The sequence below is a fragment of the Prinia subflava genome, chromosome 3, assembly GCF_021018805.1.
Source record: "Prinia subflava isolate CZ2003 ecotype Zambia chromosome 3, Cam_Psub_1.2, whole genome shotgun sequence".
Classification (NCBI taxonomy): domain Eukaryota; kingdom Metazoa; phylum Chordata; class Aves; order Passeriformes; family Cisticolidae; genus Prinia; species Prinia subflava.
This window is the reverse complement of record NC_086249.1, coordinates 57,293,399-57,307,566: the sequence shown is the minus strand read 5'-3', so window position 1 is coordinate 57,307,566 and position 14,168 is coordinate 57,293,399. Positions and strand designations below refer to the sequence as shown.

General features: G+C 41.9%; 1 protein-coding gene across 2 annotated transcripts in view; it reads left to right on the top strand.

Annotated features, from left to right (window-relative positions):
* KLF12 (KLF transcription factor 12) overlaps positions 1-14,168 on the top strand; it is a 224,714-nt gene that overhangs the window by 19,081 nt on the left and 191,465 nt on the right. The window lies entirely within an intron of this gene.

Here is a 14,168-nt window from a genome sequence, read left to right as displayed (position 1 = left end):
AACTAATTATTCTGGACTTGTGTTTCAAATTTGCTTGATATGGGCTGATATCTGTATGACTTCAAAATACATTCACCAAACAGCAATATACTGGACTGGGCATAGGTAAATTGTAAAGTTACTGGGAGAATAAAAATTACTAGGTTTAAGAGAGAGTGATTCAATTGTGAAATGGCTAGTTAAAACAGCCCAGTGTTAGTGTACTCTTAAAAAAACCAACCCCAAATCTGAGATACTGCCAGACACCCTCTTTAGTTAGCAAACTGCAGAAGCATGTCTGTGCAAAATGGGAAATGTGTACTTGGCTAGCTTTTTTGAATTGAAACATTATAGGTGTTGTGAAATCCTGTAGAATGTACAAATGTGCATGTTGTCCAGAAAATAACATTGCAACACATGGGGCAGTTCAGACACTGTGGTGCACTTCACTTAGTCATGATGGTGGTCCCACCCACACTAATGAATATTGAGATTTTGTGGAGAGGACTTAAGAATCTACTCTTAATTGGAACATTATGAGTATTTTTCTATGTGTGGTGGGGTGAGATATAGGAGTGGAGAGGAGGGAGGGAGAGCATCTGCTTCTTATTGAGTTTTGTAAACAAAAGATGTTTTGTTGCTCTGAAATTAATCAATAATTGAATTGAAGCAGGCTAGAGTTGGGGATCAGGGTGAGCAATTGAGAAGGGAGCTGCTGGAGGACCAAGGTGGTTTTTGGTAAGGGGGCAGTGGGAGATAGAGTGGACCACAGTATCTTCCTAGTGAATCTGAGGACTGGCTGGGTTCCGACTTGCCGGTAGGATGTTTGGGAGATTAACAGATGATAACAGAGCAAGGGCAGCAAGACCCAGATTCACTCACTGAAAAGCACAGAATGAGGGAATAAGGTTGTGCTGCTCAGAAGTGTTAAACTACTGGAAGTGCTGTGCTGAAAGTGCTAGGGTACCACCTGCACTGGTGAATAGGGAATATTAAAAATATGCATTGGTGGGCTTTGTAATTTCCAGCTGAGTAGCCTGTGCCTCTGCAGGGGTACATCCAGGTTGTTTGGTTGTAAGAGCAGCTTTTTGCCCAGAGTTGTGCACCTGCACAGCATCTGGCTCTTTTCTGACTTTCTCACTTTCCACTCATCAGCAGAAGCTTCATCCTTGCAGGGGACTGGAGAGCACACCTCTCTGAACCAGAGGTTCATCTCAGCTGGAGCTGAAATGCTCTACAAATATATAAAGACTGTGGCATAGGGAAAAAAAAAAAGTGTGTTAACCTTTGATTTACTGAAAGTTTAAAGAGTGAAGTTTTCACTGTTTACACAGTAGATAGAAGAGTATCTATTAAGGGAAATAAACCACTTCATGTCAAAATCTAAAATGGCCACTGAGGGTTTTTTTTTTTTTGAAACAACTGTGCTTTTGAAAAGTCAAGTTTTTTAAATTTGCAAGCAGCAGGCACATTGCACAGTGGAGTTTCACATTCAGTTTTGTCACCTAGCACCTTTTTGCTTGGGGTGTTACTTCAGTGTGTCCTGAATGTCACTATAGCTAAACTAAAGTACTCCTTCATAGTTTCATTGTAGTTTGGATTGCCAATAGTGAAAAATCCTGTAATTTGCAGGTACTCTGCGGCTTTCTCTGCAAACTTTTCGTAGATACTTAAGCTAACTTTCCTTCATGCAGATTTTCTTTTTTTTTTTTTCCATTTTGTTTGGGCTTCAAGTTAAAAAAAGAGGTTTTTGGGTTTTTTTTTAATACTTGACAATTTGAGCTGCTTTTTGCTTCCTTTTCATAATAAAAGCACAGCAGATAAATAGAGGCCTCCATTCACATGCAGGTGATACCAAAAGAATTAAATACAGACTGCTGCATTGTCTGCTTTCATTTCCCTGTCTAAGACAATAGCTGACTTCATTGGGAAAATACAGGAACTTGGCATTGTTCATCTTGTTCAAGCATAATACATAGAAGAAACTATTAATTCAAGCTTGCACGTACATTCTTCATAGCACTTGAAAGTTTCTCCAGTCATGTTGCCAGCTATTCCCTCTTAATTAATCTCTGTGTGTATAATTTCCTTTCCCCCTTTTTTGTGGCGTTGTTACGCTGTCCTTTATTGTTTGGGCTTTGAAATCTAACCAGGTAATTGGGCAACAGTCTTCTCCAAATTCTCTTCCCTGTGGCTAGCTTCTCTAGCTGATACAGTAATGTACAGAGGAAGATAAAGACTGGGGAATGTGGGAATGTAAGCAAGAGTTTTCCCTTTCAATCCCTGGTACAGGTTGTGTGAATTTGGAAATGGTGTCAGTGTTCATTTTTCTCTTATTTAAATATTGATGATAATACTTGAGGGAGGTCAGTGTTGTTGTAAAGCTGCTAAAACTGGGGGTTGTGCTAGACTGAATTGAGGCGGACTGGTGCGGACTAGAGGTACAGAGTTTCAGTGCGTTTACTGAAGTAGTAAAATTAGCCTGAAAATTTACCCATAGGGTATCTGTAATTGGGTACTGAAAAAGTGCATCTGCTTTTGAAACAGAACAGATTCTGGTATTAGTCTTCATACTGAGACTTTGAAAAATGAGGGGTTTGTATGTATTTATAAATAAGCATAGGATTAAAGATGGTTGTCCTTAAAAGTTCTTGGATGAGTAACTGGAGACAGTTATTACCCTTCCACATTTGCGAGGGGCAACTAAAGAAATTACTACCTTTGCATCATTTGGCTTTGTGTTTGCAGGGATAAAACTTGCTTTAATATCAACACAAAGGAGATAGTAACTACCCTTTTTTCAGGAAGTGTTGCAGTCATTTTCATCAGTACAGATGGTGAATGGTATGGGATGTTCTTCGCATTGTGTCACTTTAAAGGTTTACAGATTTTACCAGGGTAGTGGTTTCAGACAGATGAAAATGTGATTCAGGTTTTGGCACTTGTGAATTGTAACGTAGCAGTGACAAGGAGCTGAAATCTTAGAGAAGCTGGCTTTGGATTGTATGGGATTTCTGTCAGTGTTTCTACTAGAATGAAGAGCAGAAGAATGATTTTGATCTTTCTCTTCAGGTACCAGTTATATGAACATGTAACCCTATTTGTGTTTAGTGCATCAGAACTCTCTTAAACTGAAATTAGAAAAGTAAAGTTTTAAAACTTTTTTCTGTCTTCATACTGAATTATATCAGAGTTACAGTGCATCCAAATGGATTATTCCTCTTCAGTAAGTGTTTCAGAAAGTGTATGAATACTATAATCAACCTGTTTGCCAAGATCTTTTGTATGGGATTTTTTGTAATTAAATCAGCACTCAGAGCACACTTCAATTTTGCTAACAGTAGTGCCTGATCAGAAGGCCATGAAGAATAGCACAGAGTACATGTGTGGTCCCTTTGAGGAGAAGCTGATCTCCTCATTTGAGTCTATCCAAAGACTCAGGGACTGCAAATTGTGTAATTTGCTTTGAGAGCATGAAAGCTAGTCAGTTCTGTTAATCAGCTGTTCTGCATCGTCACAGAGTTGAGCTGTGCTTTTCTTGTTCTGCAGAGAACTTAATTTATAAATGTCATAAATGTTCCATTTTCAAATAATTTATTTAGTTGTATAAGACAGGTCATAGGTTAGGATTGTCTTATGATGAGCATTCCACAAAGGAATTTTTAAGAGTCTTTAGAGTAAGACACTGGGAAATAGATGGACACAAGCAGACACACACAGGAGAGCAATGAGGTGATACTTATCACAAAAAAAAAAAGCCACAAACAAATCAAAACAAGTGAAAAACAGCCCAGGTCTTAGCATATCAGCATCATGCTGAAAATTTGAATGTGGACAAATCCTTCTTGTGACTACAAAATGCACTATGTAGTGTTTGTATATATATTAAAATGTGTTCTATAGATATTACACTTATAAAATGTAGATAAAGATGGTCTTTTCTGTGTGTTTCAACCGTTCTTCATTTGATTGTTTCTGTGTTGTACATGAACTGCCTTGTTCTTTTCTGAGTGTCATTTCAGTACAACTGATGCTTGCGCAGCAAAGGAGCTCATTTGTAGCAGTGATAGTTCACTGCTCTCACTGACTCTTTGCTCTTCTTGACCTCCTCTTGTTTTTCCTCTCTACTTAGAAAGCAGCTCCTTGCATCAAATCTACCCAAGATGCATCAATATCACTTTTCCTTTAGCTTTTAAAACCATTTGCAACCTGTTATGGTTGGGGTTGGTTGGTTTGGTTACCCCTGTCCCCTTCCTCCCCTCTCCAATCCCACCATGTCTTGTCCTTCATTTTCCTCCTATTTTACCTAGCTGGATGACAGTCAGACCAATTCAGACCAAAGGACACATGTATTCTTATCTGACATATTTGCTCAAACTTTTTGTTTGTCAAGGAGACAACTTTATTCCTTACTGTGTGTTGAGTATCTTCTGGTCTGTGTCTTTACTGTGCCTTCTTTTGGAGACTTTGAGTCCTCCTGGACGCAGACTTAATCTGAAGCTGGGCTTCATGATGGGTGCTCAAAACTGCTCCCTCGTTCCAGCAACCTGTTAACCCACACCCATCAGTAAAATCTGAAAGAAAGACTTAAGACTGCCAGAGTCTGCTGAGAGGGGACAGAGGCACAGAGTTAAGGGCTTTGCTGCCACTGAAAGTGGAGTGCACCTCTGCCTGTGGCGGCTGCTGTGCTCTTGACACGCCTTTCATTTTGATGCTCTAGCCTGCTCTGTGCATGGGGAGGCTGCTTGCAGGCAGGACTGGTCGTGCTGGGTTTGCAGCCCTGGGCACAGGGAAAGAGGGTTTTGGGTGGAAAAGAGGGTTACTGGCACAGCACTGCTGTGTGAGCTGTGAGGATAAGAAAGGTGAAACGTGATGCTGTGTGGTCAGCAACTTCAATGCAAAAAAAAAAAAAAAAAAAAGGAGGGGCAAAAGACAGTACTAACAGTTTAATGGCAGCTGGGAGGTTTTTTGCAGAAGTCTTGGAAGTTTATGACAGGGGTTGATAATAGCATGCAAATCCTTATGCTTAACAAAGCTTTAGTAAGCTATCAAGTGACACTAGCTACTGACATGGTGCTTAACTCTTATGCCGTAACATTTAGAGCTGGACAAGAAATATAAACATGAGGTTGCTTCATGTGATTTTTGGCTGAAAATGCCATAAGAGGTTGAGTGCTTGTCTCTCTTCTGGTGGTTTTGGTGGGGGTTTTTTGTGTGTGATTTTTTTTTTTTTTTTTTTTTTTTTTGTTTTTTGTTTTTTGTTTTTTGTTTTTGTTTTTGCACATTACTGCGTGTATAGAGAGATCGTCAGGCAAGACTGACTTGCCCAGGACTGGTTCCTCAGCCGAGGCATTTTCTGTGATATGCTGTAATGACTGAGTGGCCGTGGTTCTGTGGTGGTGGTGCTTTGTGTGCTGGAGCTTCCGGCATCCTGTGGGACGGCCTTTGCATGGCCAGGCTTCAAAGCTCACTCCTTCACCTCTGAGTCATGCAGCAGCTGGGGCACTGACATTGAATCCTGCTCACTGGAAGTGAAAAAGAAAGTCAGTTGTGGATTGTTTTTAGAGAAAAGTTTACAGACAAAGAATTTCCTCAAGTAGTCCAGAACGGGATTTGGTACTTTAATGCATCTTTATGGGAGAGAGTGCTCAGAGGAGAGGAACATGGGACGTACTTAGAGCCAGCATGTATTTCAGGGATCACTTACATTTTCACTGATGCTAGCTTTGATTTTTCAAATACATGACTTAAAAATGGGGCAAATAAATTCCTAAAATTTGTTGTACAGTTTCGGAAGTAAAAAAGGTTCTGGAGTAGGTGGGGCTCTGATGTAACAACCTCCATTCTTCTTTGCCTTTCAGTTGTCTTACATGTGTAACTTCAGATGAAGTTAGAAGCTCAGATAAAGTTCAAGGTCAGACTTTCCAGATCATGACCTCCTCTGTCTGGGGCATTAGCAGGCTGTGCCAGATAGATTCTTACTTTGCAATCATGTCTGCTCAGCAGTAACAAATGTAGCAAAGTACTAAAGAGTTTTTAATGGTTACTTTGAACAAGTTGATAAAACATGATGGAAATGAGCCAGAGATGAAATGAGTGCAGTTTGTTAATAGTACTGCAGCAATTCATGGTAGTTTGAGGGTTGTCCATCAGCCTCATTCCTCCCTCTTCTACTCAAAAGTACCTCTGCCGTGTTGTAGAGAAGTGGGAATACTTAAGTTCAGTGGTACATATTTTACCTTTACCTTCCTCTTTATAGCTTTCCACCATCATCAGCCTTCATCGTCTTTAGAATTTTTGGCAGCATTCTGCTTTGATGAGTTTGAGCCAAATCCCCCAGTTACTCCTCTGCAGACTGCAGGAAGGTGTGCTGGTGGTGGCAGGTGTCTCTCACCCTGTTCTGTGCTAGTAAACATTGGAAGAGATGTTAAGTGGTATGCGCCAGGAAAGTGTCTAACCTCTTAAGTGTTTACTTAATTTTGACTTGAAGAATGAGCCTTAGGTGTAAGTACTAAAGATCTTCCCACTAGTGGTACTTGATACCTCTCTTTGTCCCCCAAGAAATTAAAATTCTGTGTATTTTGTATGTTTTCTCTAGGTTATTTTCTTCCAAGTGCCCAGTAGTTCTGTCACCTTGCAGACTGTAAGGGTGAAAGTTGAGGAGGTTGATACAGAAAATATTGAGTAACAAAACCTGAAAAGAGTGCAATAGTTTTGGTGTTTTATGTATCCCCACAACAAGCCCTGAGTAAAAGGTAAAGTTTCTTGAAAACTTGATTTGCATAATGTGCAAGGGATGATTATCAGATCAGTCAGGCACTGAGGTGAACATGCATGTGTAAATTTTCTCATTAGTCACTCTTTCCTTTTACTCTGAATTCCTTTACTCTGTCCTTTTGTTCCATGATTTAGCGGAGCTATTAAAAAATCAAAACAAATTACTTGCTTTTTTCTTCTTTTATTCCTCCTAATTTCTTCCCCACTTCTGATCTACCTCTTTGCAAATCAGGTTCATTCCCTCACTCCCTTCACCCAACGGTAAGTATATTCAGTCTTGGCTGGGGAAGAGGCATGAAATTGTCATCTTCCTCTCTTCCCTCTGAAAAGTTTATTTGGCAAGTTAATGAATTTCCTTTATTCCCAAGAGCGGCTCATAAAGGGGAGATTTCTTCTCCCAAGGGCAGTGAATGTGAGGTGATTGCCAGAGCATTGTTCTCCTAAATTGCTTATTTTTCTCTGTGGCTGGATCCTTCCCCCCAGCTATTTTTGGAGTACTGATTAAGTGATAATTTGTGTTTAGGCTTCCTTGAAGTACCCGGTAAGTTAATGCCGATTCGCCTGTGGGTTTGTTATTCTAGGTGGAGCATCAGCAAACTTGTTCACTGAAGCTCAGATGAAAACTCTAGCCCAGGTTTTCCCAGGTGGGTTCAGGGATCCCTTAGCCCATCCATTCCACTGTGCAGTGTCGAAAGTATTCAGCTGGGCTGTTTGAGGTGGCAAGAGAAGATAGATCACTGTGGTGAAGTGGCTGGATCAGTACTCACAATTCGCACGTAAGCAGAAGTGTCCAGCAGCAGGGCTGCTCTGGCACAGAGCTTTTGGATGACCGGAGTGCACAGCTGGAGGGGGAGGTGAGCCAACAGCCTCTCCCGAGGCTGATGTTCCTGGACTTCATCACACAGAGCACTGTGTCCTGCGCTTGAGAATGAGACCCCCTGAGATCCAGTGTTGCCTCCCCCTGGCTCCTTCAAGGCTGACATACATGTTTAGTGTTCCTCAGAGCACAGGGTGAGTTTGGAATGGGGACTTGGCCGTTCTGGCCTGCCTGCCTTGCTGCCTCTCTGAGGAGCTTCGTCCCCTCTCCTGCACTCTCACTCAGTGCAGCTGGGTTGCGCCCTGGCTGCTGCTTCTGCCTCTCTTCCCTGCTGTAAAAGGCTTGTGAACCTTGCTGTTGACCTCCTTTGCTAGAAGGTTGATGCATCTCCAGCACAGTCTCTGTGTCCTGAGAAGAAGTGTTGCTTTCTTTCCCTGGCCAGTAGCTCAAGTAGTTGCTGGCCCCTGCCTTCTCGTGCTTGGATTGAATAATTTTGTGCCAATAAGCCCTTTCAGAGGCCTATGGGCCTGCCAGGTCTGAAATGACTCCTCAGTGGACAGTTCCCTGCAGCTTTCCAGAGTTCTTTTAGTAATGTTTTCTAGGTGTAAAAAGTTTGCTTCACCTTGGGCTTGCAGTGGTCCTGTACTGTGTGACTGGAGACAACTGAGCAGTTCTGTTGTGTTCTGGGCTCTGGTCATCCTGACTCTGAGGAGCTCTCACCTGCAATAACCTGCCAAGTAATTGCAGTTGAAAATTCTACTGATGCTGTTGGGCTGTCAACTGGGATTAGTTTCATTTGAGGTACAAAACTCTCATAAATATTTACAGCAAAGGTGCAATCTGTGAGAGTGTTCACAGAAGTCAGCTAGCAGTTGTGCAGAAGACTGCTCTCACAAGCTAGCCCGAAAGCATTAGGGTAAAAAATGGTTGTTATAAATGCCAATACCATAATCCAATTAAAAATATAATTTTTAGTTTATTAAACAGAATCGAATTACAGAATTTCGGCAAAACCACCCGCATCGGAGATACTTGACGATTTACCCGGGAATCGGGTGAACCGGGATGCATTACCTGGCCGACTGCCGTCCCCCCCTGAGTTCACGAATTGGCCTTGTTCGGGGCTTAGTTTTTATACACTTTATTCCGCCTCTGGCAAAAATTTTCTCATAGTCCTTTTGTTTCCAAGCTAGTCATTTGAATTCATAGTTGTCTCCGGCTTAGTTGAAAAGAGTTTCTCCTCTGCTGCGAGGTGTCAATTTCTAGTTTAATGAGTGAATAGACACCAAAGTTTATGAATGGGAAAAGTTCATCTCCGGAGATGATGATGATGATGGTCCTCTGATGGTGATGTTCAGTGCTCGGATGAGGGTGTTTCGATGGCTGAAGATAATGATCTGAGGACTCTGTCATCCAGGGAGGGGAAGACTGATAGCTTATCTTAATGTGTCCTCTCCTGATGCCAAGGAGACAGCCCAGTTTTCCCGTAAATCCTTTGTCTCCTTTCTAAATGTTGAATTCCAGGGTGGTGCCTGCTTTTTGTCTCAGTGCATTTTCAAGGCAGACTGAAACTTAAGACTGTATTCCCCTGTACAGTGGTTTTTATAATTTCTAACATGCCATAACCCATAAGAATACGAATTAGCATCCCATATCTTTCACATGGTTATTTTGTTAAAAGTAGAAACGTCTCCTTAGGAGCACCTCCTTGCAAAGGGCCCTTTTTAGTAGGGAGGAACTGAAGGCCTATGCAGCCATGACATAGGGGACCAGGACACCAGTTCCATGTCCAGTTCCTTCGTATTTCATGATTTCTCATAGCCAATCTTTTTATTCAAACCTCACATATTTTATTTTATTTCTGGACATATATTACGAGTTAAAATTTCAAAAATTTCTTGGTAATGTTGACTTTGAATGAGAGTAGGCTCCAAGACCTAGCAGTTTTAGCAATGTTTCTGAAGCATCTGAAGTGGAGAGATGATAGGGAAAATGGCTTGGGTGATAGTGAAATAGTTAGCACAGATTTCTCATAGATTTCTCATATACTCAGTTCAGACGTTTTTGCCTTACAAAACCTCCTGTAGTATTGACACCCATGACCGCTACCAGAGCATCATAACCACAGCTGGGCTCGGGTTAATATCTTATATGGGCAACTCACATCTTTGTAATCTGATCTTGAGAAGATGTGGAGTGGTCATGGGCCAAGAAAAAGCTTGTTGACCATGCCACCTCACCTGTAAACACAATTTGAGGTTGCTCCTCTGCATCTTGAGGTGCACAAGGGAGATGCTGAAGTCTGCCGAAACAGAGCTCTGCAGTCTTGGGTGGTTGGGGTAGATCCAGCTGTGGCAGCATCGCTCTTCAGGTGCTGCCTGGAGGCAGGGCTGTGAGGTGGTGATGCATCACAGGCACTTGCATTCTGCATCAATTTGTGCATTGAAATGTAAAACACTGATTGTAAAATATTGCCCACTCATTTACGATCTTGTTGAAGCAGAGCTTACCACAAACGTCCTTAGGGTGAACTCGCTGATAGGCGTTTAAGAAAGTGTACTGAACTTAGATCATCTTCTTAATTACCTTGCACTGTTTAGCAGGCTGAAAATCCATCTCCTTCCCTCTCCTGGTTGCATCAGGTGTGTTTTGAGTGAGTTCACTCTTGCAGGTGTTTCTTAACTGTCCTATTTTGGTGTGCCCCTGTAGCTCTTTACAGGGCTTTTTAGTCAGCCTCCTTAGAGTACCCTAAAATTATGGCAGAATAGTGGAAGTGTGAAATTTGGGCGTGCTTGTCAGTTTTGGGGTTGTCCCCAGGTTTTCTGGACAGGAATGCTTTTTCTCTGAAGTGGTGCAAATAATTAGATCAGCAACACTAGGAGCATTTCATTGCTATAAACTTGCTTGTGTTTGAGAGGTTATCTCTTCAGTCATAACTTTTAGGTTGTCTTAGTTTTTGAACAGAAGATTAGTTTTTGCAGAACCAGATTACACTGGTGGAATTTTGTTACTCGCCAGGAGTAGGTAGATGTGTGAATTTTTCAGATTATATGTTCAAAACGGAAAGATTTTCTTTTTCTTCCCATGTAGTCAAAATGAAAGTGAACATTCAGTCTTGGGGAACAGGAAATAATAAACTATCCTTTTCTACCCGGAACAGGACTGCTGCTTCTGTCAACTGGCCTCTCTGAGAGAGCCAGTGAAGTTGTCAAGCCCATCTGTTTTCATCCACTGACAGTGCACCAAGACAGCTGGAGGTGCAGACACACAGCAAGCTAGAGAGGGAGGTGGAGTTTATTTTTTTCCTGCCTTTGCTCCCTGAGCAGCATATATTTTTTCTTGTTTGCTGACAGCATCACCGTTTCAACCCTGTTGAGATTTTGGTAGATGGAGTGATCTGGAGAGGATGGAAACTTCTCAGCTGGATGTGTTGAAGGGGCACCCCAGCATTAGTCATCTGAAGAAGCTGGTTGCAGCCTCACATGCATTTGTTTCAGTGTCAAGCTGCTGTTAAGTGTCAAGGGTGGGTGAAACAGTGACCATCAGGGGCTGCAGGCGGAATCCTTAATTTAAGCAGCAGAATGGTAATTTTTTTTTGATGAAGTAAAGGTCAGAAATGGTAAGGCTGCTATTAGCTGACTCAGTCCTGGAAGAGATGATAAGAAAAGTGGTACTACCAGAAGTAGGACACACATAATTTATAATTTAATAGTGTATGGGAAAACACATTTAATGTCCTGCTGTGCAATAAATGTATCCGCCACAGGATCACCAAAGAGTGATAAGATGCTCCGCCTGTTCTTTTAATTCACCTTTTTTTCACCTAGTTAAAAAGAAGCTGCTTTTGTTCTTTATTGTCCACTTAATCTAAGAGCTTTTTTTCCTGTACCTTTATCTGCGGGGTTAGAAGAGCGAGTGACGAATAGAAGCCTGCCTTGAGGATTATATATTTGCCACCACAGCATATTTAAAGGTGTACCATGAAGTTCATATTGCGGGCAATTAGTGAAAACTGTTATTTCTGAAACATGAAAATGCGATTAACTGAAGGCAGCCTGAAGGAGTGTGCTGGCAGCCTCTCGGCTGGCTTAGGGAAGAGGCAGGCTGTTTTGGAGGCAGGCAGAAAGTGCTATCTCACTGCAGTGTAGTTAATGGAACTAGACAGAGTTGTGGCATGACTGCGTTCGGGGGTCACGGCGGTGAGGGATGCCATGATTCAACCTGATGTAGCAAGGGAGCCTTGGCAGGAAGCCGCTGTGTTTATAAGAAGCCGAGTAACCACAACTGCCAGCGGCCTTGAAAGATTCCGCTGTGGCTTTCGCTATGAATAGCAGGCACGGCTGCTGAAAGCTCGGGTTAAAAAAAAAAATGTAGATACCAGCAGGAGACACCGTGTGAAGGAGACATGAGTTCTGTCTCCTAATAACAATAAAAATTTGTGGTTCTGCACCTGTCGTGGTTGTTGTAAGGTAGAAAAGGATTGAAGATCAAGTATTTCCAAAACACCAACTACACTGATGTGTGGGAGGAGTGGGGAAAGAGGAGAGCCACCATAGTTCTGGTTTGTTTCAGTAGACATGGAAAAGATGGACTCCATACAGTCTGCTGCTCACCTTATTGGATTAAAAGACCTCTCCTATCAGTGGTTTTGTTCTGTTGCAGAAATCAGATGGGTTTGTTTTTATTTTAAGATGGTTTCTGAAAATGAAATGCAGCATTAGCCCAACTGTAGAAATAATGTCTTAATCATTTGACTGCCACACATCTCACTTGCAGCCTGACTTGGAATTTAGATCAAAACTGATAAACTAACTCCAAGTTCTGCAGTAGTTTCTATTTTGTACAAGGGATGCGCTTTTCTGCCTTAAGGGAAGGGAAATCCCTGGAAGTTACACACCTCAGTCAAGACTGACTCTATCCCAATGTGTTTTGCAGTGTAGGTAGATTATATTTATGCATAAAGTATCAGATGTGAACTCCCTAGTCTGTGACTGTGATAACAAATGAAGCATAAGAGCCAGGATTTTTGGCTGATGTGTTGTGAAACAAAGTGTCAGTTAGTTTTGCCTTCTCAACGTCATTTATGTGAAAATGGTTTAAATTGCCAAAGATAAATTGAGAACTTCTGGCCAAGCTTTTCCACTGCAAATCTGTTTCTCTACCATGAAGGAGGTGTGGATTTTGCTTTTCACTTGCTATATTATTCCATATAAGAGGTGGTATAAATCAACTTCCAAAAGTTTTGTTTTCTTTGTTGACTTTTCGTTCTGCAGCCTATTAATCTCTCTACTCTTTCAAGTCTTTGGTATCTTTCTCTGGTGTGTTACTGTGAATGCTTAAAAGGATGCTGAGCCTTTGTGGTAGCAGGTTCAGTCCTGACTCCTGTTTCTTCCGTGTGAGTATCGTCTTCGATGAGATTCCTCCTATTTTGTAGCTCTGAGCTGGGCTTGCCTTGATCCTTGTAGGGCTAGGTACTTGGTTGCCAAAATTCAGTGTCTTGTGCTGCTTCTGCTGTGTCTAGGGCATCTCTCCTGGTTTTGCTTGCCCCTCCCAGGGAGTCAGGACAAGGGCAGCCTGCCCCTGCCACCTTTTGCTAACCTGCCACAAGGTTATTTGTGATGAATTGCATAAGCATAGTCCGTGTAATCAGTGCAGAAGGAGTGGGATGGGGGTGGGGGGAGTGCAGGGAAAGTTGGTGCACATTTATAGTTTTGTTCTTAATTGGTGCTTCTTGGTGTTCTGCATCAGAGGGAAATTAGGCAAAACGTAGTTAGTTTTGAACTTGGCTGGTGTTACCTTCCTCTTCAGGAGTCAGGAAAAGGAAAACTTGAGTTTGGTTTGGTCACTGCTGGGTTTGAATTACTAGTATGGCATGTGGGTTGGGCATACGATGAACCCTCCAGCTGAGAAGGGAGGAACAAAGAGATGGAATCTGGCTAGTTTACACCTCATTTTGTAACTGAGTAACTAGCTTAGAGTCTTTTTACCTGGTACCTTGCTCTTGCCCAGCATTCACAAAAAACATGCACTTATGGGTGGTTTAGATTCCGGATAACTTGGTTAAACCTAGTGGTATTGTCAAAAAATGTCTTGATGGGTTGCAGAGGTGATGACGCCAGTCCCCATGTCTTGTGATGTCTTTGTAGAGAATGTGAAATTTCCTTATAGAGGTTGTTTATGTGGCTTTTTGTTTGACTTACTGTGTAGTAAATCTCTGGGGAGCAGCATGTGTAAGAACCCCTTTCTTTTCTTCTCTGATACCTCTGCTCTTGTGGTGAGAAAAATTACTCAAACGAGATTCCTTGCCACATTGAGACTGTTATTAACAAGACATTTTCCATGGGAGCTTTGGACTTTGGACTTGATAAATTTGCCCAGATTGCTGTTTACTGTAGAGCACAGTGCAAACCACTCATGCCTGGATGTCTTCTGAAGAGCAGGGATTATTGTAATTTGTGTGCTAAGAAATGAATTTTGCAGCTGGCTTGGGTTTTGCCTTGGGATTTCAGTGAACAGTTCTGGCTGCTTTCTTGTGTTTGTAAATTTACAGACTTGGGATGTGCTTGGAAGTCCTTTGTAGAGGATTTTTTTCCCC